A 25,493-nucleotide genomic window follows, 5' to 3' on the forward strand; every position below is an offset into this window, starting at 1 on the left:
TGGGACTTTTTAAATAAATATTATAATAAATATAATAATGAGTCGTAAATTACTTTGGTATTTTATTTAAATTATGAGAAAACTAAATATATGTATCGAAAAATATGAAAAATAAAATAAAATTTTGCAATAAAAAATTGATTAATTATATAAAATTAATCAGTAATCATATTAATTGTGTTAAATATAATACATTAATCAGTAATCATATTAATTGTGTTAAACATTGTATTATACGAGGATTACGTAGCTAAAATTAGAAAATAGGTAAAAAGTTGTGTGAGACAGTCTCACGAATCATATTTTGTGAGACAGATCTCTTATTTGGATCATCCATGAAAAAATATTACTTTTTATACTAAGATTATTACTTTTATTGTGAATATTTGTAAGGTTGACATATCTCACAGATAAAGATTTATGAGATCGTCTCACAAAAAACCTACTCTAGAAAATATAACTAAAGTAACAATCATAATGAATTTTTAATATGATTGTCAAAATTAAAGTTAAAACAAAATTTTAGTGACTAACCAAATTTCCAACATAATTTATTTAGTCTCAAATTCAATTTTATTAATTCATATATCTATTTTTTTAAATCTATTTTACCAGATAATTTAAACTATTTCAATTTTAATTCTTTCATAAAATATCTGTTAAAAAGAGTGTGCAAATAAAATGAATGTTTTTATGTTCAATTTTTAAAATTTAATTTTTGTTAAAAAAAATTATTATATCAAAACATACTATTTTTTCTAAACCATGTTTCCATAAAACTAATCTGAAAAATATTATACTTTAACAAAATGTATTGATTTAATATATTATTCATTTTAATAATTATAACAGTGAGTTGTAAATTTATTAGATAATACGAAGAATATTATATTTATCAAAACATAGAAAAAAATAAAAGACCAATTTGAATTCGATTTTAAGATGTAATTTAAGTTATTTTATCTGAAATTTATGATATGTGAATAATCCAATATGTGAATAATCATGAAGATGAACAAACCATTCCATGGCCAGATGATGGGGGCGTAGATGGAAGTTTAGTGCAAGACGAAGGTGTAATCCAAATCAAATAACTCCATATACAAATAATGATGAACAAACGAGGCACGATTTCTTTGTGGATAGCTATCATGATGAGGATTGTAAGGTTCTATAATTAATTATGCGATAATTTGACATAATTAGAATAATTATTGAGTTAATTAATTAATATAATTATTTATATCAAATAAATTCAAGAAATATTTTTAAAATATGTATTTTGGATGTCAAAGATTTGAATGATATAAAATACATATTGAGTTAAAATAATGTATGAGAGCAAAATAAATGATAACCAAAATAAATTGGCATACGTTACTATTATTACTAAGTATAATATACACATATACTGATATACATATGTACACCCATTTCTCATTCCAGGTGAAGAACAAGAAAACCCATCTCCAACCTCTTTTTTCCTGTCATCACTGTAGTAGCAACCGAGAATCGCCATACTTCTTCGGCTAATGTCCAAACTCAACATTCTTGAAGGATTTTGTTCCCCACATCTGTAGCTTCGATTTGAGCCATGATTGTTGTTTTCATGCTCGTTTCTGTCTAGATAGAGCTCTGTTCGTGAATTATTTTATGCTAAATTTTCCACCTTTTTCCTTAGGCGATTTGCTTCGATTTCTTGGTTTTTTTCGTGGTTTTTGATAAAGATTTGAAGCTTAATATGTTGGTTTTTCCGTGTTATATATATATATATATATATATGTGTGTGTGTGTGTGTGTGTGTATGTATATGTATGTATATATCAAATATGAAATATTAATATGAAAATAGTTAGCAAAATGATCTTGGTATATTTTCTTTAAAAAAAAAACTATTGTTCCTAGCGTAGTTAAAATAGGTGAGTTATTTTTCGAAAAAAAAGTTTAACCAATATCATTTTTCAAATTTTATATATTATTTAAATTAATATGTAACCACACAAAAATCATTATTTAAAAAATTTAAAAAAAGAAATGGCTTGCACTCGTGGAGATACTAATATCTGACGTGGGAGAATTAAAAATGAAGTGACTGATAACTTTACCTTTTATGTATCTGGTATAAAGAATTTGATATTATGGACATATTGAATCTTGTAATATTTTTTTAAAAAAAATCAGAATATGCTTAAATCTCTATATATATTTATAAAAAAAAAAGTAAAATTAGAATTGGCTTGAATCTATATAAATCCTTGTAAAAAAAATGGGTTGGGCTACAGCCTAGGACGAGCCAAGCATAGGTTCGTCCTTGTCATCGGTAGTTTCCAGGTTCACATCTGAAATTTCCAGCTCAACATCTGTCATGATACATTGGACCTTATCGTCATCACTCTCACGAGAGGATGGCTCTGAAATGGACTGGTCTGGATCTAATTCGCCCCATTTTTTTGACTGCTTCTTACCATCTTTCTTTGGCCTGTTGCAATCTGAATCAAAATGATATTTTTTCCCCCCAGTTAAAACAAGCTTGATTATCATCAACTTGGTCATTTTTACGATAATAATTAAATTTAGATTGATTTTTTTTCATGAATTTGCCAAATTTCTTTAACAAATAAAGACATGGAATCATTGCTTATCTAGTCGGAAAATTTTCTACTAGATGCTTCTTCATTTGCGGTTAGAGTTGGGGCGGCTAGAGCTTTGGTTGGTTGTGAAGTGGATGGTTTCTCTTCTATCCAGATCCCTAGCTCAAACTCATATGTTTTGAGGTCAGCATATAGATCTTGCAACTCAAGTTTGTTGAGATATTTGGACTCTCTCATAGTCACCGTCTTCAGTCTTCACGTCTCATTATCTGGACAGTGCTTTCATAACCTTCAGTGCAATCTCACGATTAGAGTATTCTTTACCAAGAGAAGCAAGTTAAATAATGATACTACTGAATCGTTCATCGAACTCATTATGAGTCTCCTCGGGCTTCATCTTGGCGTTTTCGAACTTTTGGATTGCAAACAGTTAACTTGTTTTTCTTGGTTTGATAATTGACCTCGTAGAGTGGGGTCAACTTCTCCCGTATCTCTTTGGCTGTTGTACAAGTCTTGATCTTACTGAACATGTTATTGTCTAGAGTTTTGTATAAGATGTTCTTTGCCACTTTGTCAAGGTTTGCTCTCTTCTTGTCATCAGTCATCCACTTTGACCAGTGTTTCTCGATCATTTGTAGAGCATCATCATATATTGCAACTGTTATATTGAATTTAAGTATCTTCATTGGACCATCAGTGATGACATGCCACATGTCATCATCCTGAGTAGCTAGATATGTCTGCATATATATTTTTCAATTATCATAATCTTCTATAGAAAAAATCAGAATTTTGTTAAACGATGCCATTTAAAAATATAGTTATCAAAGTTCAAGAAAAAACCTGCTCTGATACCACATGTTGGGATAAGGTTGGATTTTAGAAGGGGTGAATAAACTCTTGTAAATTTTCTTTGTTTTTGAACTGTTCTTGACATTTTTCAGGCAGTTATGAAATATTTTTAAACGACTAGATTTGCTGGACCACTAAAGAGTATAAGTGCGAAGACGATCCAACTTGATTAGTGATGTAACAGTTTAACAATAAACAACTTGAAATGAGATTTGTGGGAATGTTAGTGTCTAATGTAATAATAAAAGTATTTTTATGGATGTTTGAAGATAAAACTTCTATGTCACCCTTTCTTCCACTTAATAAAATTTTCACTAAAATACTTTGGTTTTACGTTGTCTTGTAACAACTCACTTCAATTAGGATTATCACTACTTAATTGAAACTCTTAGAGATGACTTTAGACTTCAGGATATTTAAGAACCCTTGGTTAATCAGACAACAAATATAAAAGCCAACGGTCAGACTTGACGGCTTGAGTTGTTGGTGAGACACAAGTTGATCCTTGATGATCTGATATGATTCTGATAAGCGTGTTATAGGTTGATCAAATTTTAAGTATTTCTTTTAGGAGTGCTTAGAAATCTTGATAATGCAGATTGAAAGATGAGCGAGAGTTGTATATTTGGTACTTCTTGAAGCTGAATCTGCATCTATAAATAGTTGAAAGCTTCCAATGGTCGGATAAAAATTTTCAACGATCACTTATACTAGTTCCCGACAGAATGAACTTGTCTCTGTTAGGCAAAGTATGTATCATTAAATTCTCATTTATAGAATGGATACTCTTCTGTATGCTATAACTGATAGTGTTTAGAACAATTGGAAGTAAAGTATCCACTTTCACTATAAGAAAAAAAGGCGAGACAACGATTTTTAACCGTTGTCGTAGGTCAAAAAAACTGTTGTTAAAGCCCATGTGGTTAAATGATGGGCTCAAAGACAATGGTGAAAAACCGTTGTCGCAGACATCAAAGACGACGGTGAAAAACCGTTGTCGTAGGTCTTGTAAAACTGTTGTTAAAAGCCCTGTGGTTAAAGAGTGTGCTCAAAGACAACGGTGAAAAACCGTTGTCGCAGACATCTAAAGACGACGGTGAAAAACCGTGGTCGTAGCATTGAAAAATCGTTGTTAAAAAAACGTTGCGACGGTTCTTCTAAACAAAACAGTCGCTATTAGCGACGGGTTTCTGCATTCTGTCGCAATTTAGCGATGGGTTTTATTAAGCTGTCCGTCGCTACTTAGCGACGGTAGCGACGGTTTGTCTTATGATTTCCGTCGCTATTGTTTTTCGTAAAATAAAAAAAATTTAGGGTTTGTTGAAAAATATATTTAAAATACGTGTATTGAATATTTGAATGTTGAAAATAAGAGTTGTAAATATTGAAAATTAGTTTGTGATGATGTAGGTAAATGATGTATTTTATTTTTGGATTATTTGTAAAGATTTCCTAAAAATAGATCTCTCATTTATGAAGAAAATCACAATTGAGTAGAGAGAAAAATATTATAAAGTGTGTAGTTTGCTAAATTTTGAGAGTTTGAGATTTTTACTTTTTACCATAAATTTTTACTTTTTCACAACACGTTTTCAGCACGAAGCTCTAAAAGTCCTCCGTCCTTTTCCAAGCTCCAAACAGAAGAAAAAAGTAACAAAATTAATAATATTTATTTTACTGTTATTTATTTATTGTGTATATATTTAATATAATATAATATTATTATTAATAATAAAAATAAATTTTTCAAAAACTTGTTATAAATCCTGGGAGGATGTTAAGACGACATCCCACACTCTCTGTAAGAGATACGACAAGTATAAAAGCCTGTAAGGTTTTTAAACAAAATAAATTATAACACTTCATTATAATAATGTGATATGATATACATAATTTTTTAACATGTCTAATATTATATACATCATATTATTACCGTAAAATTATACAAATACATACATTATTTTTTTGTACACCAACGGTCATAAACGGTAACAAAACGGCTAGTTTTTGCCCTATAAATATGATCTCACAAACTCTTTCAATCACTCCAACTTTCTCTTCTTCTCTAAAAATTATTCTTCATTAAAATTTTCGAAGAAAAAGAAGATGGCTTTCTCAAGGTTATTTTTAATTATTTTGGTTATCATACTCACGAGTCTTTTATTTATCGGAGAATATCCTCCTCGTGTGTTTTCTTTATTTTTACAAATGCTTGTACTTGTTGTTTATCCATTACTTTGTATTGCAATATTCATTAACTAATAAAATGCATCGTAATTTTTTTTAGTACCACCATGTCAAATTTAACAAAGCTCGAATTTGTTGCGCTCGACATCACGGGGGAAAATTATATGCCATGGACTCTCGATATAGAAATGCATCTTGAGTCATTGGGTCTAAGTGAGGCCATAAAAGAAAATGGCATATCGACATCACAAGAAAAAGAAAAAGCCATTATATTTTTGCGTCGACATCTCGACGAGGGATTGAAATGTGAATATTTAATTGAAAAAGATCTCATGGCTTTATGGAAAGGATTGAAAGAAAGATTTGAACATATAAGGGAAGTTATACTTCCGACCGCCCGTGATGAATGGAATATGTTAAGATTCCAAGATTTTAAGAAAGTCAGTGATTACAATTTAGTGATGTATCGAATAATCTCGCAGCTAAAATTTTGTGGACATGAGGTCACAGAATCGGAAATGCTTGAAAAACATTTTCCACGTTTCATGCATCAAATATTACTCTACAACAACAATATAGAGTACGTGGATTTGCGAGATATTCTGAACTCATCGCCTGTCTTCTTGTGGCGGAAAAAAAAAACGAGCTATTAATGAGAAATCATCAGTCCCGACCCACTGGATCAACAACATTTCCAGAAGTAAATGCTGTAAGTAAAAATGAATTTAAACCTCGAAACCAAAATCAAATTCAAAGACAAGATTTTGGTCGAGGTCGAGGTCGTGGACGTGGACGTAGAATTGGCCGTGGTCGTGGTCGAGGCCGTGGTTTTGAAAACAATAGAGATAGTTATTTTCATAACTCATCTCAAAAGAGCGTCCCAAACCATCCACAGAAAAGACATCATGAGAATACAAGTGTTAATGAGAATCACTCAAAAAGATATGAAAGTTCTTGTTTCAGATGTGGTACTCCAGGACATTGGTCCCATATTTGTCGAGCCCCTGAGCATCTTTGCAAACTTTATAAAAAATCATTAAAAGGAATGAAAAGGAGACCAACTTCACTGAACGCAGTGACCGTTTGAGTGATTCAACTCATTTTGATGCTGGTGATTTTATGAATGATTTTTCTGGAAATGATCAATATGTTGATGTGATAGAAATGAACAATATTGATGCTGCAGATTTTCTAAATGATTTCTCTGAAAATGAACAATATAGTGGTAGAATATAAATGTACAATAATTTATTTTTCATGTATTCATATAATAATGTTTTATTGTATAATTATGATATGTGTTATATTTAAATATATATATTGACAGTAATTTTATTTCATTGCATATTTTTATATGAAAGAGTTTGAGTGCCCATCTCAAGGAGTAAAGGATGGAAAACAGAGTGTAAATAATAATAGGCGTTGTATCAGAAATTAGAAACAAGAACCAAATGTAAGGCGAGATTAAGAATTCGAAGGAAAAAAATGAAATTCAGAGAGTAGCGATTTTTTGAAATTGAATATAATCATGAAATTATTGATGAAAGCCAAAGATATTTGCTAAGATTAGCTCGTAAAATTTCATACGCTCAGGGTGAAACTTTAAGAGCAATGTCAGAGGCTGGGATAAAACCTTTTAGTGTATTGTCATATATGAAAAAACAATCACATGGAGTGGAGAATTTAAGCTTTATTCGAAAAGATGCTTAATAATTATTTGAAATGTGTCACAAAGGGGCATTCAAGAGTTGAAAATGGTGATTCTTTTGAGTTGATGCGGTATTTCAAAACCAAGTCAAAATGATGAAAATTTATTTTACTGGGATATTCAAATGGATGGAAATGGTCGTGTAGTGACCCGTTCCAGAATCACCTACTAATCAGAACTTAAGCATGCAATTAACTTAATAAAACTGAATCAGATAAACAGCGGAAAAACAACATATACAGCCCGATCGAATCAGTAAGTACGAATACTAAAACAACCAAATCAAACTAAATCCCAAGAATAAAATACCAGCAACTACAGGTCAACCCCTGCTAGCTCCCTGTCCTCTCCCTCCTGGACCGTCCAACCTGAGACCTGCCCCATCGAATAGGGTGTCCAAAACAGAGATAAACCGAGGACGTGAGCATAAAACGCTCAGTACCGAAAGAATGAGTATACAAGACTATGACATGCATGTATGCAAAATGTACTGGATACCAGGGTCTGGGTATAACGAAAAACTGCTCAGGCAAATGACGTCAAGGTATGTAGCACTCTGCGCCGTCGCACCAGGAGGTGGCTCCCATACCATAACCTGTGGATATACCGGTATCCTGACCACCGTCGGCCAACGGGGTCCAACCATCCACAACAACCGAGGGCTGAGCACCCTCTGAACAGGCTATCTCAAAAGATAAACAGGCCCAACATGATTATGCAAATGCCGCATAATAAACCATGCATCATATGTCAGATAATAATGCAACACATAAACATGCAATACATAGTAAAGCATACTCAACCAGGATATCTCGGATAGTACTTCCGTACCTCAAACCAGTAGATCCTAGTAATCAGCCCTAGAATCAAGCCTACAATCCAAGTGATACCATATCACTAAACCACATCTAAAAGCCTTAACTAGACTAATAGATACTTCCAAATCTCAAGGGAACCTAGAACCATACCTGCGTCCGTAGTCAGCCCACTGATGCCGCTAGCTCCCAACTAGAGCACAGCTCCGCTACAAAGCCAGTAGCTCCCTGCTAGTGCCCGAACCTCGGGAAAAGCTAGAAACCCATCAGAAACGACTAAAACGCTCTGGAACTCTCGGAATTGGTAATTGAAAAGTGAAGCCTCGCGCCTCTATTTATAGACAACGATCGGACGATCCGATCCACTTCGGAAGATCCGATCCTGTGCACTTCGGACGATCCGATCCACTTCGGACGTTCCGAACTCTGCATGTCTTCCACGTGTCCAGCCACCTGTCTTCGGACGATCCGAACCTCTTCGGACGATCCGAACCCTGACACGGTCTACTGTTGACAAGACTCGGTCTGACACCGAACCGAACGGTCCATCCGAACCCACTTCGGACGATCCGAACCTCTTCGGACGGTCCGATCCTGGTTCGTTCCTTCCGAACTCGCAGAATATAATTAATCCAATAATTACTCAATTTAGGCATCGGGATACTACATTCTCCCCCTCTAAAAAGGATTTCGTCCGCGAAATCGAGTCTGAAGAATAACAATTCTGAACAATCAATACATTCATCTCAAGAATGAATTACAAATTGAAAGCCCAACTGAAATTACAATCATAACTGAAAATGCTACAACTAGAACAACTCAGGATGCTCTGACCGCATGCGACTCTCTAGTTCCCAAGTAGCTTCTTCAGTACCTCGGCGCTGCCACTGCACTAAGACAAGAGGAATAGTCTTATTCCGCAGTACCTTATCCTTCCGGTCTAAGATCGAAACCGGTCTTTCTACAAAAGACAAATCCGGATTCAACTGAACTTCTGTCGGATGCAAAACATGGGACTCATCCGCTACGTATCGTCTCAACAAGGACACATGAAACACATTGTGAACACTAGACAGATACGGTGGCAAGGCTAATCTGTAGGCCAAATCTCCCACACATTCCAAGATCTCAAAAGGACCAATGAATCTCGGAGATAGCTTACCCTTGAGTCCAAATCTCAGAATCCTCCGAAAAGGTGATACCTTGAGAAACACTTTCTCGCCTGCATCAAAATGAAGAGGCCTGCGCTTGGTGTTCGCATAACTCGCTTGTCGATCCTGAGCAGTCTTAATCCGCTGCTTGATCACAAGAACTTTATCCTTGGCCTGCTGAATCAATTCTGGACCCTCGACCTGTCGTTCTCCGACTTCCTCCCAGAACAGAGGAGTACGACAACGTCGACCATACAACGCTTCAAACGGAGACATACCAATACTCCTATGAAAGCTGTTGTTGTATGCAAACTCTATCAGTGGCAAATGATCCTGCCAAGCTGGCCCGAAATCCATCACACAAGACCTCAACATATCCTCAAGCGTACGAATAGTCCTCTCTGACTGTCCGTCAGTCTCTGGGTGATACGCAGTGCTCAAACTCAAAGTAGTGCCCAAAGCTTGCTGAAAGCTACCCCAAAATCTAGACGTAAATCGAGGATCTCTGTCACTAACGATACTCACAGGCACACCATGAAACCGTACAATCTCCTGAATGTACAACCGTGCCATCCGATCGAAAGTGAAATCTCTGTTATACGGAAGAAAATGGGCAGACTTGGTAAGCCGATCTACTACAACCCAGATAGCATCTCTATTCCCCACAGACATAGGCAAGTGAGTCACGAAGTCCATCGTGATATGCTCCCACTTCCACTCCGGAATAGGAAGATTCTGCAACAAACCTCCAGGTCGTCGATACTCTGCCTTTACCTGCTGACAGACCAGGCACTTGGAGACATACTGATAAACATTGCGTTTCATACCTTTCCACCAAAATCGAGTCCTTAAATCTTTATACATCTTGTTGCTCCCCGGATGAACACTCAACTTGCTACGATGAGCCTGGGACAAAATCTCCTCCCTCAAAGTGTCATCCTCCGGTACAACAACACGACCAGATAAGCACAAAAGACCCTGAGACTGATAGTGGAAACCAGAAGTATTATCTCCATCAGCCAACCGAGCTAATTTCTGAACCTTAGAATCAGACATCTGAGCATCTCTAATCCGAGAGTACAACACTGGTTCAGACAAAATAGTAGCCACACGGATACTCTCTGATCCCTTCCGATGCTTATAATTGAATCCCATCGAACAGAAATCCTGAATAATCCCAGATACAGCACAAGTCTGAAGAGCAGACAATCTCACCTTGCGACTAAGAGCATCAGCCGTGAGATTCGCAGATCCTGGATGATACTTGATCTCACAATCATAATCCTTGAGTAGATCCATCCAGCGACGCTGACGCATGTTCAACTCTGCCTGAGTGAACAGATACTTCAAACTCTTATGATCGGTGAAAATCTCAAATCGCTCACCATACAGATAATGGCGCCAGATTTTCAAAGCAAAAACGATCGGTGCTAATTCCAGATCATGAACAGGATAGTTCTCCTCATGAGGCTTCAACTGCCTCGACGCATAAGCAATCACATGCTCATTCTGCATCAAAACACACCCTAGACCCTGCAAAGAGGCGTCGGTGTAAACACTAAAACCACCAGATCCAGCCGGTAAGGCCAAAACAGGCGCAGATGTCAACCGTCTGCGAAGCTCCAAGAAACTCTCTTCGCACTCTGATGTCCACTCAAATGAAACATCTTTCCGAGTGAGCTGAGTAAGTGGCTTAGCAATCTGAGAGAAGTTGACAATGAAGCGGCGATAATACCCAGCCAATCCCAGAAAACTGCGGATCTCGGCTACTGTCGTCGGACGCGACCAGTTCAATACCGCCTCCACCTTGCTCGGGTCAACTGAAACTCCCTCGCTAGAAATAACATGACCAAGGAATACAACCCTGTCAATCCAAAACTCGCATTTACTCAACTTCGCATAAAGCTGATTCTCGCGAAGTGTCTGTAAAATAATTCTCAAGTGTTGTACGTGTTCTCGCTGATCACGCGAATAGATTAAGATATCATCTATGAACACCACAACAAATTTATCCAAGAAGTCTCGAAATACCCGATTCATCAGATCCATAAAAACTGCTGGTGCATTCGTCACCCCAAAAGGCATAACCAGAAACTCATAATGCCCATACCGGGTCCTGAATGCAGTCTTTGATATATCTCCCTGATGAACTCGAAGTTGATGATAACCAGACCTTAAATCGATCTTGGAATACACAGAGGTACCTTGCAGTTGATCAAATAAATCATCAATCCGTGGCAACGGATACTTATTCTTTATCGTAGCACGATTCAACTGCCGATAATCTATGCAGAGCCGCATAGAACCATCCTTCTTTTTGACAAAAAGAACTGGTGCTCCCCACGGGGACACACTGGGTCGAATATACCCCTTGTCAAGAAGATCCTGCAACTGCTGTTTCAATTCTTGCATCTCTGATGGAGCTAAACGATAAGGAGCTCTGGAGATTGGTGCCGTGCCTGGCACTAAATCAATGCTGAAATCCACTTCCCGAACTGGAGGAAAACCAGGAATCTCCTCGGGAAAAACATCCGGAAAATCGCAAACCACTGGAATGTCACTGACCCCGACACTGTCTGCGGACGAATCAATAGCATAGATAAGGTAGCCTTCCCCGCCCGACTCTAAGGCACGACAGGCTTTCAGAGCAGAAACCACAGGCATCGGGGGTCGCGCTCCCTCTCCATAGAAAAACCAACTGTCGCCCTCCACTGGACGAAACTGCACGAACTTCTGGTAACAGTCCACAGTAGCTCTATACACAGTCAGCACATCTATTCCCAGAATGCAATCAAAATCCTCCATCGCAAGAATCATCAAATTAGCAGTTAAGATATTACCCTCAAACTCTAGAGGACAACCCATCACTAGACGTTTAGCTAACACCGAATGACCCATCGGTGTGGAAACAGATACCACAATGTCCAAAGAAGTGAAAGGTAAAGCATGACGCTTAGCAAACCTCGCAGATATAAATGAATGCGATGCACCAGTATCAATGAGAACGTAAGCAGGTAATCCACATAAATTACAAATACCTGCAATAACTCTCTCGTTCTCCTCAGCAGCCTGATCCTGGTTAAGAGCAAAGACCTGCCCTTGAGTACGCGGTCGGAGGTTAGAGCCCTGAGTAGACTGTCCCTGCTGTGGCCTCTGATGAACTGAAGCCTGAGAACCAGATCCTGATCCTCCACCCATCTGTGGACAATCTCTCTTCATGTGGCCCATCTCACCGCACCTGAAACAAGCACCCGCAACTCTGCGACAACGCTCTGTCGGATGGTCCTTCCCGCAATGCTGACACGGGCCCTTCTTCTTCCCAAAATGGTGAACTCCTCCAGATCCAGAGGAAGAAGAAGTAGATCCAGCCTTCTTAAATGATTGGGCACGGGGACCCAAAGAACTAGTAGGACGAGCAGACTGCATGGCTCGACCCCTCAGCAAACTGCCCTCTGCCTGGCGACAACGGTTCACAAGGCCCTCATACGACGTCGGATCATCACAGACCACGACCCGATCATAAATCTCCTGATTGAGGCCCTGAAGAAAATGATTATACTTGGCCACCGCATTGTCACTGACGTGCGGAACATATGGGAGCAACTCAAAGAACTTCCGCTGATACTCATCAACAGACAAACTCCCCTGCTTCAGATTGATCAACTCAATCGCCTTGGTCTGCAGAAGAGCTGGCGGAAAGTAAAGCAGCATGAAAGCAGCTCGGAAATCGGCCCAAAGAACTCGGCCCTGACGCTGAACTATCGGTGCAGAGGTAGACCTCCACCACTTACGTGCACCGCCCTCCAGCAAGAAATCAAGGGTATCCATCTGCTGCTCCGCCGAGCATTGGAAAGACTTGAAACAGCTCTCCATCCTCTCAAGCCAGTTCTCCGCAACATCCGGAGTCTCGCCGTCCGAAAGAGGTTTCGGCCCCATCTGCAAGAACCTATGCATACTGAAACTCCGAGGCTCATCTCGTCGGTGTGGACGACGTTCCCGATGCTCTCGACGACGCTCCCGATCGTCGCGGTCTCCCCAGCGTCCCACGCTGCCATGACTACTAGCATCGTCGTCAAAACCAGACATCTCAGCAAAAAGTCACCAGAGATTAGACCCAAAAGAACAGTTCTAAATCCCAAAATCTTAATGCATGCTCTGATACCATAAATGTAGTGACCCGTTCCAGAATCACCTACTAATCAGAACTTAAGCATGCAATTAACTTAATAAAACTGAATCAGATAAACAGCGGAAAAACAACATATACAGCCCGATCGAATCAGTAAGTACGAATACTAAAACAACCAAATCAAACTAAATCCCAAGAATAAAATACCAGCAACTACAGGTCAACCCCTGCTAGCTCCCTGTCCTCTCCCTCCTGGACCGTCCAACCTGAGACCTGCCCCATCGAATAGGGTGTCCAAAACAGAGATAAACCGAGGACGTGAGCATAAAACGCTCAGTACCGAAAGAATGAGTATACAAGACTATGACATGCATGTATGCAAAATGTACTGGATACCAGGGTCTGGGTATAACGAAAAACTGCTCAGGCAAATGACGTCAAGGTATGTAGCACTCTGCGCCGTCGCACCAGGAGGTGGCTCCCATACCATAACCTGTGGATATACCGGTATCCTGACCACCGTCGGCCAACGGGGTCCAACCATCCACAACAACCGAGGGCTGAGCACCCTCTGAACAGGCTATCTCAAAAGATAAACAGGCCCAACATGATTATGCAAATGCCGCATAATAAACCATGCATCATATGTCAGATAATAATGCAACACATAAACATGCAATACATAGTAAAGCATACTCAACCAGGATATCTCGGATAGTACTTCCGTACCTCAAACCAGTAGATCCTAGTAATCAGCCCTAGAATCAAGCCTACAATCCAAGTGATACCATATCACTAAACCACATCTAAAAGCCTTAACTAGACTAATAGATACTTCCAAATCTCAAGGGAACCTAGAACCATACCTGCGTCCGTAGTCAGCCCACTGATGCCGCTAGCTCCCAACTAGAGCACAGCTCCGCTACAAAGCCAGTAGCTCCCTGCTAGTGCCCGAACCTCGGGAAAAGCTAGAAACCCATCAGAAACGACTAAAACGCTCTGGAACTCTCGGAATTGGTAATTGAAAAGTGAAGCCTCGCGCCTCTATTTATAGACAACGATCGGACGATCCGATCCACTTCGGAAGATCCGATCCTGTGTACTTCGGACGATCCGATCCACTTCGGACGTTCCGAACTCTGCATGTCTTCCACGTGTCCAGCCACCTGTCTTCGGACGATCCGAACCTCTTCGGACGATCCGAACCCTGACACGGTCTACTGTTGACAAGACTCGGTCTGACACCGAACCGAACGGTCCATCCGAACCCACTTCGGACGATCCGAACCTCTTCGGACGGTCCGATCCTGGTTCGTTCCTTCCGAACTCGCAGAATATAATTAATCCAATAATTACTCAATTTAGGCATCGGGATACTACAGGTCGTTTGTCTAATTTTTTCTATAGAGACAGTCAAGCGAGAGTTGATTATGAGTACTTCGGTGACGTGATTTCTTTTGATACGACTTATCAGACTAATAAGTATAATTTGATATGTGCTCCATTTGTTGGCATAAATAATCATAGAGATAATGTGATGTTTGGGTTAGCTTTTATATATCTGATGAGACAGAGACTTCGTTTCTATGTTATTCAAAACATTAATTCTTGAATCCATGGGAGGACAACAACCAGAAACGCTTTTTACTGATCAATGTCAGGCAATGATGAATGCTATTGAATCAGTGTTTCCCTGTTCACAACATTAACTTTGCCAATGACACATTTCAAAAAATGCTCCATCACATTTAGGTAGTATGAGCCTCAATCCTTCATTTAAAGTAATGTTCACAAAATGTATGCAATTTTGTGATTCTAAAGAAGAATTTAATATAGTGTGGGCAAAAATGAATAATGACTTTTGTCTTCAAGACCATCCATGGCTCAAGGGAATGCACAAATTAAGGTTCAAATGATCAACGTCATTCAATACGGGCAATTTTTGTGTGGGTCTTAAAGCTACTTCTAGAAGTGAGTCTACGTATTTTGTTTCGAAAGACAGGGGAAAGAAAACTTTTAATTTATTTGAGTTTGTGAAAAAAGTCTGAAACAATTCAGAAACGGTGGCAGATGAATGAAAATAAAGAGGACTATAGATGCCAACATAAAATTCCTTCAATTGTGGTGAAAAATCAGTCATTGTTGCAATATGCTGCATTTTGTTTACACACTTGAAATTCACAAAATATTTGAAAAGGAGTTGGTGAATTCTTTGAACATTGAGTTTGATTCCTTGCCTGCAGTATCTGACAATCCGTTGAAGTTTGATATAAGATCTCTTGGACAATCAGAACAAATTCGAAATGTTACGTTTGATGTGGTAAATAACGAGATCGAATGCACTTGTCATTATTTTGAAATGGCAGGAATCTTGTGTAGACACATATTGTTTGTTTTAAACTTTATGAAAGTGCATGAAATACCATCAAAAAACATAAAAATGAGATGGAAAAAAGTGCTAACAAATAGGAATCAGTATAGTGAAAAATCTAATGGGAATGTGAGCAAGAGTCTGATGTTGTGTACAAGAATCAAATGATGAGGCTTCGTTATGATCTTCTCACCAAAAGTTTGGTTCACACTGATATGAAAAAATTGATAAGAAGAAGTCTTCAGGCTTTTCCATAGAGGTAAATGAGATGCTTGAAAACTTGGACTTAAATGATGCGATTGTTGTTGGTGAAGATGATCGTGACATGGATCGAATAGTTGTGTGTGATCCCTCTTTTGTTAAATCAAATAAAGTTTTAAGGGGAAGTTGGTGAAAAATCTCCAATGAAAACATTTCTTTGGCTTCACTCTCTACCCACAAAATTGTGGTACTATGTCATACAAAATGTGGTACACTTCATGTGGAAATGTAGTACTAAAAAAGTACCTAGGAACTGAACACAAAAAAAAAAATGACGGCTGGGGACTGAATCTAAATTTCCCGAAGTTAATTAATAACTCTTCTATGATTTTATCACAAAAAATAGAATAATAAATGAAACTTTTAAATCTCAACGTAAAATTTTCATACAATTAGTTTTAAAATTTTTAATAATAATAATAATAATAATTTAAATTTTAAAGTAAGAAAAAATTAATGGGGTGAGAGAATTGTCCCCTTAAACATCGCACCGCCGCCTGAAAAAACTGTTGGCTGAGGAGCTTTACAACCCTTCAACAGCTCGTTTTGCTCACAAAAGGAGAAAAAGACTTGAAAACCTTTCATTTTGGAACTATTAATCCTTTCTCAGAGTTGGGTTACTGGCAGGCGCGTCTTTACCGGCCGGACTCATACTGCCGGCGAATAATATGCCGGAGGAAAGATCCGATGAAGATCCTAGCAGTGAAGAAAGCGAGCTGGAATCATCTGATAAAGAAGAATGTGATCCAGCCTATTCCATTGTTGAAATGAAAAGATCGCGAAAGGAGGCCTTGCTTGAATTTCGATGCAGGGTGGAGGATGCAATTCGTGGAAACTATCTGTTTGGGCTGAAAAGGGGGATTTTTCTCTCCCAAGAAGATGCCAAGAAAGGAGATTTGAAGGACATTAAGCTTTGGGGTGTCCCTTTATTGCCTAGTGAAAATCACGAGGGGATAAATATCATTCTGATGAAATTTTTGAAAGCAAAGAATTACAAGGTGCACGAGGCATTTACTTTACTGCGCAGGACCCTGAAATGGCGTATAGATTTTAATGCAGATAAAATTCTGGAAGAGAATTTAAGGCCTGAGCCTGATTATTTGTGGTTCAGCCATGGTATGGATAAAGAAGGCCGCCCTTTGTGTTACAATGTGTTGGGCAAGAAATCAAAGAAGAAATTCTCGAGCAATGGTGAGAGATTCAAAGCTTTCTTGAGGTGGAGGGTTCAGTGCGTTGAAAGAGGGATTCAGAATCTCCAATTTAGGCCTGGTGGAGAGGATTCGATTATTCAGATTATTGATTTGAAGAATGCTCCTGGAACTGCAGTCAAGGAGGTCATGCTGATTTGCAAGAAAATGATGGCCCTGCTTCATGATCATTATCCTGGAATGGTCTACAAAAATGTAAGATAAAAAAAGGGACCCGATTGACAAATCAATTCATTTGAGTATATGTGTTATTAGTTTGAAAAATGAAGTTATTGTTCTTGAGATTCCATGGATGCAGTTAATCATAAATGTTCCAGCTTGGTTTATGGCTCTACATGCTCTAAACTTACGGCTCATCTCACAACGAAGCAAGAACAAGTTTGTTTTTGTGAAGCCATCAAAAGTTACAGAAACCCTTCTCAAGTAAATATTTTTTTTATGTCTATGTGAATTTCTAGGTTATGAATCTTGATTATCTATTTTAATGACAAAGTTTGATGCATTTGAATTGGTCTGAAATGTAGATATGCCACCCCAGAAAACATAGTAGTTGAATATGGTGGCCTGAAAAGAGAGAATGACACTGAATTCTCCACAAATGATAAAGTTCTTGAACAAAATATCAGAGCAAATACGACCGACCAAATTCAGATACCAATCAATGAGGTATGCCCCTGGTTGTCACTAGGAATTGTTATAAAATCAGACACCAAAATCAGATTTCGAATGTCACAGCTGCAGACACATAGTTTTCTTATGTTATGAATTCATAGGATAGCATTCTCTGTTTTGAAAAGAAAAACTGTATTGTGATCTGTTGAGCTTCCTCCCGTGTTTCTAACTTCTGACTCTGCTGCTACGACAAGGTCGAAGTTACGGTGACATGGGATGTCACGGTCGTCGGATATGATGTGACCTACAAAGAGGAATTCATACCAGAAGATGATTGTTCATACATGATCTTGCTTCAAAAGGAGAAGAAAATGGGGGCGACTGTGAGAAATTCTTTTCACATTAGAGAGCCTGGGAAAATAGTGATAACTATAGTTAATGGTTCATTCACAAAAAGAAGGTGTTCTATAGGTACAAGAGCAAGCCTAGTGTGCCTATGTATATGTTCCTTAAGTGAGAGTTTCTTTCTTTTAATGATATCAGTCGAACTTTAGCCCCATTTGTTGTCTGAAATGCTCTTGTTACTGAGCTCTTATTTCTCCATCTGTATGAATAATGGAACTTTTCGATATAATGTTTATTTTGGCTGTCATCTTTCGGGCTGATGAGTTCACATTAGGGAGTTCTTAGCGATTTTCGTTCCAAGAAATTAAGGAGGTTTTAAATACGAGCATGCTACAACCATAATCAATCATGTATGTGAATCTATCTATACCCACAAGTATTGCGTTGAATGTTAACAAAAACTTAACAAAACCTTAAAACTCAAATCGATTTGCCTGGATTGTTAGCTCGATTCAAAGCTCAAAAAGGCCGATACCTCGATATAATTGAGCCGGAGTTCTCCAAAACCGAGCGTTAGAGACATGGCTGCGGATCAATTCTATTTTTTTACACTAGAATTATTTTAATACTCGAATATGATAAAATCCATCAGGAGTAAACAATTGCAAAACAAACTTTAATATTCTCACAAATAGAAGACTAAATTGATTTATTATAAACAATTGCGTATTGCTTTAGTACACACTAGCTAGGAAGGGGAGAGGTTCTTTTCATTTGGCCTATGTTGTCATCTTTTGGGTGGTGCTAGGTGTTAGCATAAATAATGTGAGAAATCGTGGTAATTAGCTCAATTAGAGGAGAAAGAAAATGGAAATTATTCATATGAATGAAATTAATTAGTCTGACACGATCCTTCGGTATAGGATTTACAAAAATTCGTGTATGCATGTTGTTTGTTGGTGATATCTTGAAATCTTCGATAATGATAAAATGAATCTTGTAGCAAAATTGGATGAGTTAAGGTGAGATGTTGGACACTCTCTACTTAATAATAATTTTGTCTCCTTTTAGTGTTTCAGTTTATGGCAATTCTTCTTCAAGATACCACAAATTCCTCTTACAATAACAACACTGTAAATTGTAAGAACAATAGCCAGAAAAATAAAGTGTACTCTCTTTCAAAATAAGAAAGTAGATGAGAAGGCCAAATGAATACAATGTATGCAGAAAATCCGATGATAAAAAATATTTTATTGTTATCTTTGATAATGTATTTATAGATCTAAATCATTAGGGGCATTTGTTTCATCTAAGAGGCGTCTCTTCATCGAAAAGTCTAATGAAAAAGTCAAGGGACACCATTTAGATACAATATAATATTAAAATTTGCAACTTTCAATCAATCGACTAAGCGCATTCCTCACAGCCCTGGAAATTCTAGGGTACTGAGGCAGGAGGTTCCTAGGCTTCTCTCCCACGACCCCGGAATAATTCAGGGCATTGGGGAGGAGCCTAGGCGCCTCTTCTGGGACTTGGATTGATCCAAGCAACACTTAGGCGCCCCTTAAGCGCTTTAGCTCCTCCCTTGGCGCCCAAACAATCTTTTGAGCTTTTCTTTGCTTAATTTCGATTCATTAAACCTTAAAATATATTCCAACAATCTCCCACAAGAATGAAATTAATGTATGAATACACGTGATGTCGAAAGAGAGTATACACAGAAAATATTGCATCAAGATAGGTGATTTTTGGCATTGAACCTTCCTTATAATACTATCGAATTTACAGGGTCATGAAGTCAACTTGATATCTTAAACTTCTTGTCTGTTTATGTAAAATCATACATAAGCACCTACAAGATAACTTTCCAACCATTTTCATTTAGTTCTTTACTGGTTGTGTCTGTTTTGGCCATGAAGCACTTCTTGGTTTCATAAGTGTTTCGTTGAGGTGGCTCGTCCTCACACTAACATTGGCGACCTCTTTTTAAGAATATCCTACCATACTCTTCATTTGCAAGCTAAGGAACCATTAAAAGTCTAATACATAACCTCACTGCATTGGTAGGCATCAACACTTAGGACAGAATGAGAAGGGAAGAATTCCCGAGTGTTAGCTTAAGTTTTCATAATTTATTTTTCTCACTGAACCAAGATCTTGAGATCTCTAATCAACAATGTTGGGTTTTCACTATGAAAACTTTATTTTGTATGTTTTAAACCATTTCCCTAGACAAATTATACATTTGAGCTCTATTTAATGCTTTTGGAAGTGGATCCGTCTAGTTATCTTTTGATTTAACATAATCAATAGAGATAATTCCATTTGAGATGAATTATCACACTTGGTTATGTTTTCAACGAATATGTCGAGACTTATCATTTTACATATTGTTTCATGTCCTTGCAATTTACGATTAACTGTCGTAATGTAGCAATATTGCAGGCACCGGTTTTGTCCAACATGGAATATCCTCTAGAAAGTTATGAAGCCACTCTGCCTCTTCCTCAGCTTTATCGAGGGCTATGAATTCAGATTCCGTTGTCGATCTCGCGATGCAAGTTTGTTTGGATGACTTCCAAGAAACTATGCCACAACCAATGCTATATACATAGACACTAGTAGATTTCAAATATTTGGTGTCAGAAATCAAGTTAGCATCACTATATCCTTCTAGCACCACATGATATTTCATATAATGCAAACCATATTCCAAGGCGTGTCTTATATCTAAGCACCCATGTCAAAGCCTTCCAATGAGCATCACTAGAATTACTCGTGAATTGACTCAATTTATTTATCGAACAAGCGATATCCAGTCGAGTACAGTTAGACCTAAATGGACTCTTACGTCCATTGGCGTATTTACCGAAGATGAGTCATAAGAATTAAACTTTCTCAAGACACTTCAACATAATGAGATTAGGATAAGTAGATTTCTTCTGGAGTTCTAGAGATTTTAATCTCTATAATAATATCAACAATACTCATATAGTTCATATCAAAATATTTTGTTAAATTTTGTTCATTGCCTTGATCATATCTTGATTGTTTCCTATTATAAGCATTTGATCTACATACAAACACTCTATTACATTATATTCTCAAGTGTCTTTAATGTAGACACATTTGTCACACTCATTAATTTTAAAAATATCTGACAACATCAATTTGTCAAATTTCTGATGCCACTATTTAAGCGCTTGTTTAAGACCATACAGAGACTTCATGAGTAAGCAAACTTTCTTTTCTTGACCTTGAACTATATAGATTTTGAGTTGTTACATATGTATTTATTCTTCAAGTTGTCCAATATGGCCTTGTACTTTTCTACTAAACCATATGTTTTATACTTTCTTTTCACGATCCATCTTAATGCCTCAGTACTTGCTATAAGATCTACTAGTTCCCAAGTATGGTTGTGCATAATGAAGTCCATGTCGTATTGATAGCTTCTTTCTAGTATGGAGCTTCAAGGCTAGACAATGTATCTTGTAAGGTTTTTATTTTATTTTCCAATATAAAATTGTGGGAATATGGACCTAAAGACTTCAAAGATCTAGCTTTTTTACTTTGTCAAGGTTTCTTTTCTTTTGAAGGACCATTGTCTGTTCTAGCATCCTTATTGTGTGTAGGTTCATTAATATTTGCATATCTGTCATTCATCATTTCTCTTTTCTTTTTCTAGAGTTTTCTAGAATGATTTATGTCCTTTTCACAACTCATGGCTTTTCGTTATTTTTCTTATGGGGAATCTTGTTTAGACTTTAATTAGCTGACAATATCGACGATTCCATTAGATTGAAGTGGGTATGGTGCAGTAGTTTGATCTATAATGCCCAATGTGGAAAAAACTCATCAAATGCTGCTCCATATTCTGCTCCTCTACGCTGCGAATACTTTTAATTCGTTTTCTAAGTTGATTCTCAAGTGCTTCATCTTTACTTCTTAAAAGATATACATATAAAAATGTCTCATACAATCGTCTGTAAATGTTATGAAATAATTTTTCCTCCTCTAATTTGCACAAAATTAAAATCACAAATATCTGAGTGACTTAATTCTAGAGGATTTGTACAAAATTCAACTGAATGGAAAGACATTTTGGTCATTTTTTGCTTCAACTCATATTTCACATTTGTGTGTGTGATCAATATTACATTTAGGCAACAATTCCAAATTCATTCAATTTCGCAGATTATTAAAATTTCTGTATCCTAAACGAACATTCTATAAATTAGAACACTCAAGTAAGTATTAATAAATTTTAGTATTATTGCCAACATATATCTCGCAACGAATCGCTAATACATTCATTTTGAAGAGGCATCCAGATACCTCTTTCCTAAAAAATATCCATTCTTGGTCAATACAAGTTTATTAGACTCAAATACAAGCCCAGAACCATATTTGACCAACAACAACATGACACAAGGTTCTTTCTAATGTCGGGAACATGAAGTACATTAACAAGAGTTACTTCTATCCCTGATATCATCTTCAAGACAATATTTCCAAGTCTCACTAGCTCCGATGTAGCAGACTTTCCCATGTAGAGCTTTCTTCCAAAAACTAGAGTGTATGTGGAGAACATCTTTTTATCAGAGCATATGTGAAAGGGTTACACCCGTATCACACACCAATCGTTTGGGTTATCCACCAAGTTTGTTTAAGAAACAAGAGCAGATAAGTCAAATTCAAAAAAATCAAATTGTATCGATTTTTCTTGAACCATATCAGTTTGCTCTTTCCCTTTCTTTAGCTTCCTACAATCCTTAGCCACGTGGTTTGGTTTTTCACAGTTGTAACAATTTTCTTTGAATTTCTTTTGATATTTTGATTTATTGTTTTTGTTTCCCATCAAACTTTCTCTTCTTTCTTTGGTTGTTAGATCCCACAATATTAACTTTCGCAACCATCTTACTTGTCTTGGCTTATGTATTGCTCTTGTTTTCCTTGATCTTCAATCTCACTATCAAGTCTTCGAGTTCGATCTCTTTTCTCTTTTACTTAAAATAGTTTTGGAACTCCTTCCACGGAGGAGGGAGTTTCTCAACCAGAGCGACAACCTGAAAAGGCTCGTTGAGACTCATTCGTTTCGCATGGTAATATTACTTGAAGTTTTTGCACTTGACTCACAACATATTCTGACTCTATCATTTTGAAATCTAGAAACTTTCCAACTATGAACTTCTTGAGCATCTTGTACCTCTTTTCGAACGTCTCTCATAGTTCCTTTGCAGTTTTGACTCGACAGTACACATTGTAGAGTGTCCATCCAGAATATAATTCCTACATAGAAAATCACTTTGATTTCGCTTAGGCGCTCGATAGTCCCTACACTTACTTTATGAAAATGAGTTACAACTTTTAAATACTAATAATTTCACATGGATATAAAATAAAAATCATTGATTTATTATCTGGGTCAAGGCCCAGATCCTCCTCCACACGAGTGATTTCTATCCCACCTCTTGAATCAATAAATTTAACTAAAATGTAGTAATGACAGTAGGATCATTCTCACGAGTAGATATAATTTAAATTGTGCTAAAATGAAACAATAAAAAAATAATAAAAACATATGTTTTTTTTTTCCAAATTGAATCATGACAAACAAATAAAATTAAATTCTACCAAAAACTAATTATCATGCAAAAATTAACTTGATTAAATAAATTCAGAGAAAATCAACATTGATTTTGGTCGACTCAAACATTTGAATTTATCAACTCGATCGTCGATACAATAAATAGGAATTTATATTTTAATATTCACCATTGAAAATTTAGTGCATATTATGCCTTATTATTAGTTAAATAGCAATTACGTCTCTAATTCAACCCTTATGATCAATTAAACAATCTGATGCAACAGATAAAAATTTAATTCAATGATAATATTAAAACTAAAAAGAATAATGAATTTAAACAAGACAAACACACGACATCGTGCATTGTTCTTAATTTCCTCTCGTTCGTGCATTACATACGTCTTTATGAAGTTCGGATGCTAAAATCTTTATACGTCTCCTTTACTACTGTTTCCAGAAGGTATTCACTAAAAGATTTTGAATTTACAGTTTTTGTAAATACACACTTTAGTTAATGACTCACTCAAATGATAAAGTGAATAATTAGGTGGCCGTGAGTATGAATAAACATAGAATGATCTCTGAAAATATCTGATCAAACTTCAAGTGTGTTCTTCGAATATATTCAACAAATCTTTTGGTAAAGAGCAGATAAATAATCAAGTAACTGTGTAAAGTAAGTTTGATTAATTATCCTTAAATAGGGTACATAACATTTTTTGAATGTTTGATTTGCTGAATTCATTATTCATCTATTAATGAAATAAGTCTATGCTCATATATGATCGTTGACACAATTTTGTAGAGTGATCATTTAGTGAAGGATTGTACATTTAGTTCAGTAGATCTTAGATAGTCTTCGTATAACAAGTGGTCTTCTGGACCTAGTGGTTATTGAATTTTCTATGTGCGTTAGATTTCAGTGCTTTTGATTTTAATTAATTATATAGAGCTAGCACATCACCAAAACTTGAAATTACTCTAGAATTTTCCCTTTTTTGGTTATGCAAAAATTCAGCAATGGATGATCTTGATCAATTGCATAAAGTAGAAACTGAATAAGTACATGATGAACTGAAAAATATAAAAAAAAACAGTGCATAGGCTCTGGAGTGGGATGAATATCTCTGCGGAAGCACTTGAACTATCATGCCTTTCTTTCCCATTCTTGAGACATCATCCACCTTGATGTAAGAGAATAATTTAGAAATTTGAGAGGAAAAAACTCCTACTGACTTTGCTTCTGACTAGCCACAAGCTCCGGTAAGAGAATGATTCGGAAATTTGAGAGGGAAAAGCTCCTACTTGCTTCTGACTAGCCACAAGATCCGGATGACTATGTTTCTGATTTTCCATAAGAAATTTTTTTCTTATGGAAAATCTTCAGTTGCATGGTGTTGTTGTAAGTCCGCCATTACATCATCAATAGACAACAATACATGCGCAATTGAATTTATCACATCATCAACTATATATAGATAAAACAAAATCTTTGGTGGAGGTAAGAGAGGAGGATTGATGAGGTAGAGAAAAATAGTGATCTATGATGGTGCTTGATTAATATAAAAATTGTATATTTATTAAATGTTTCGTATGATATTTTATTATAAACTGTATTAAATATTTAAGTTTCACAAGTTTTATAACAATTTGTATAAAAAAAATTATGT

General features: G+C 36.7%; 1 pseudogene; it reads left to right on the plus strand.

Annotated features, from left to right (window-relative positions):
* The first annotated feature begins 16,513 nt into the window (after positions 1–16,513).
* LOC140831348 (patellin-4-like) lies at positions 16,514–18,438 on the plus strand (annotated as a pseudogene).
* The last annotated feature ends 7,055 nt before the right edge of the window (positions 18,439–25,493 follow it).

The sequence above is a fragment of the Primulina eburnea genome, chromosome 1 (genome assembly GCF_022965805.1).
Source record: "Primulina eburnea isolate SZY01 chromosome 1, ASM2296580v1, whole genome shotgun sequence".
Taxonomy (NCBI): domain Eukaryota; kingdom Viridiplantae; phylum Streptophyta; class Magnoliopsida; order Lamiales; family Gesneriaceae; genus Primulina; species Primulina eburnea.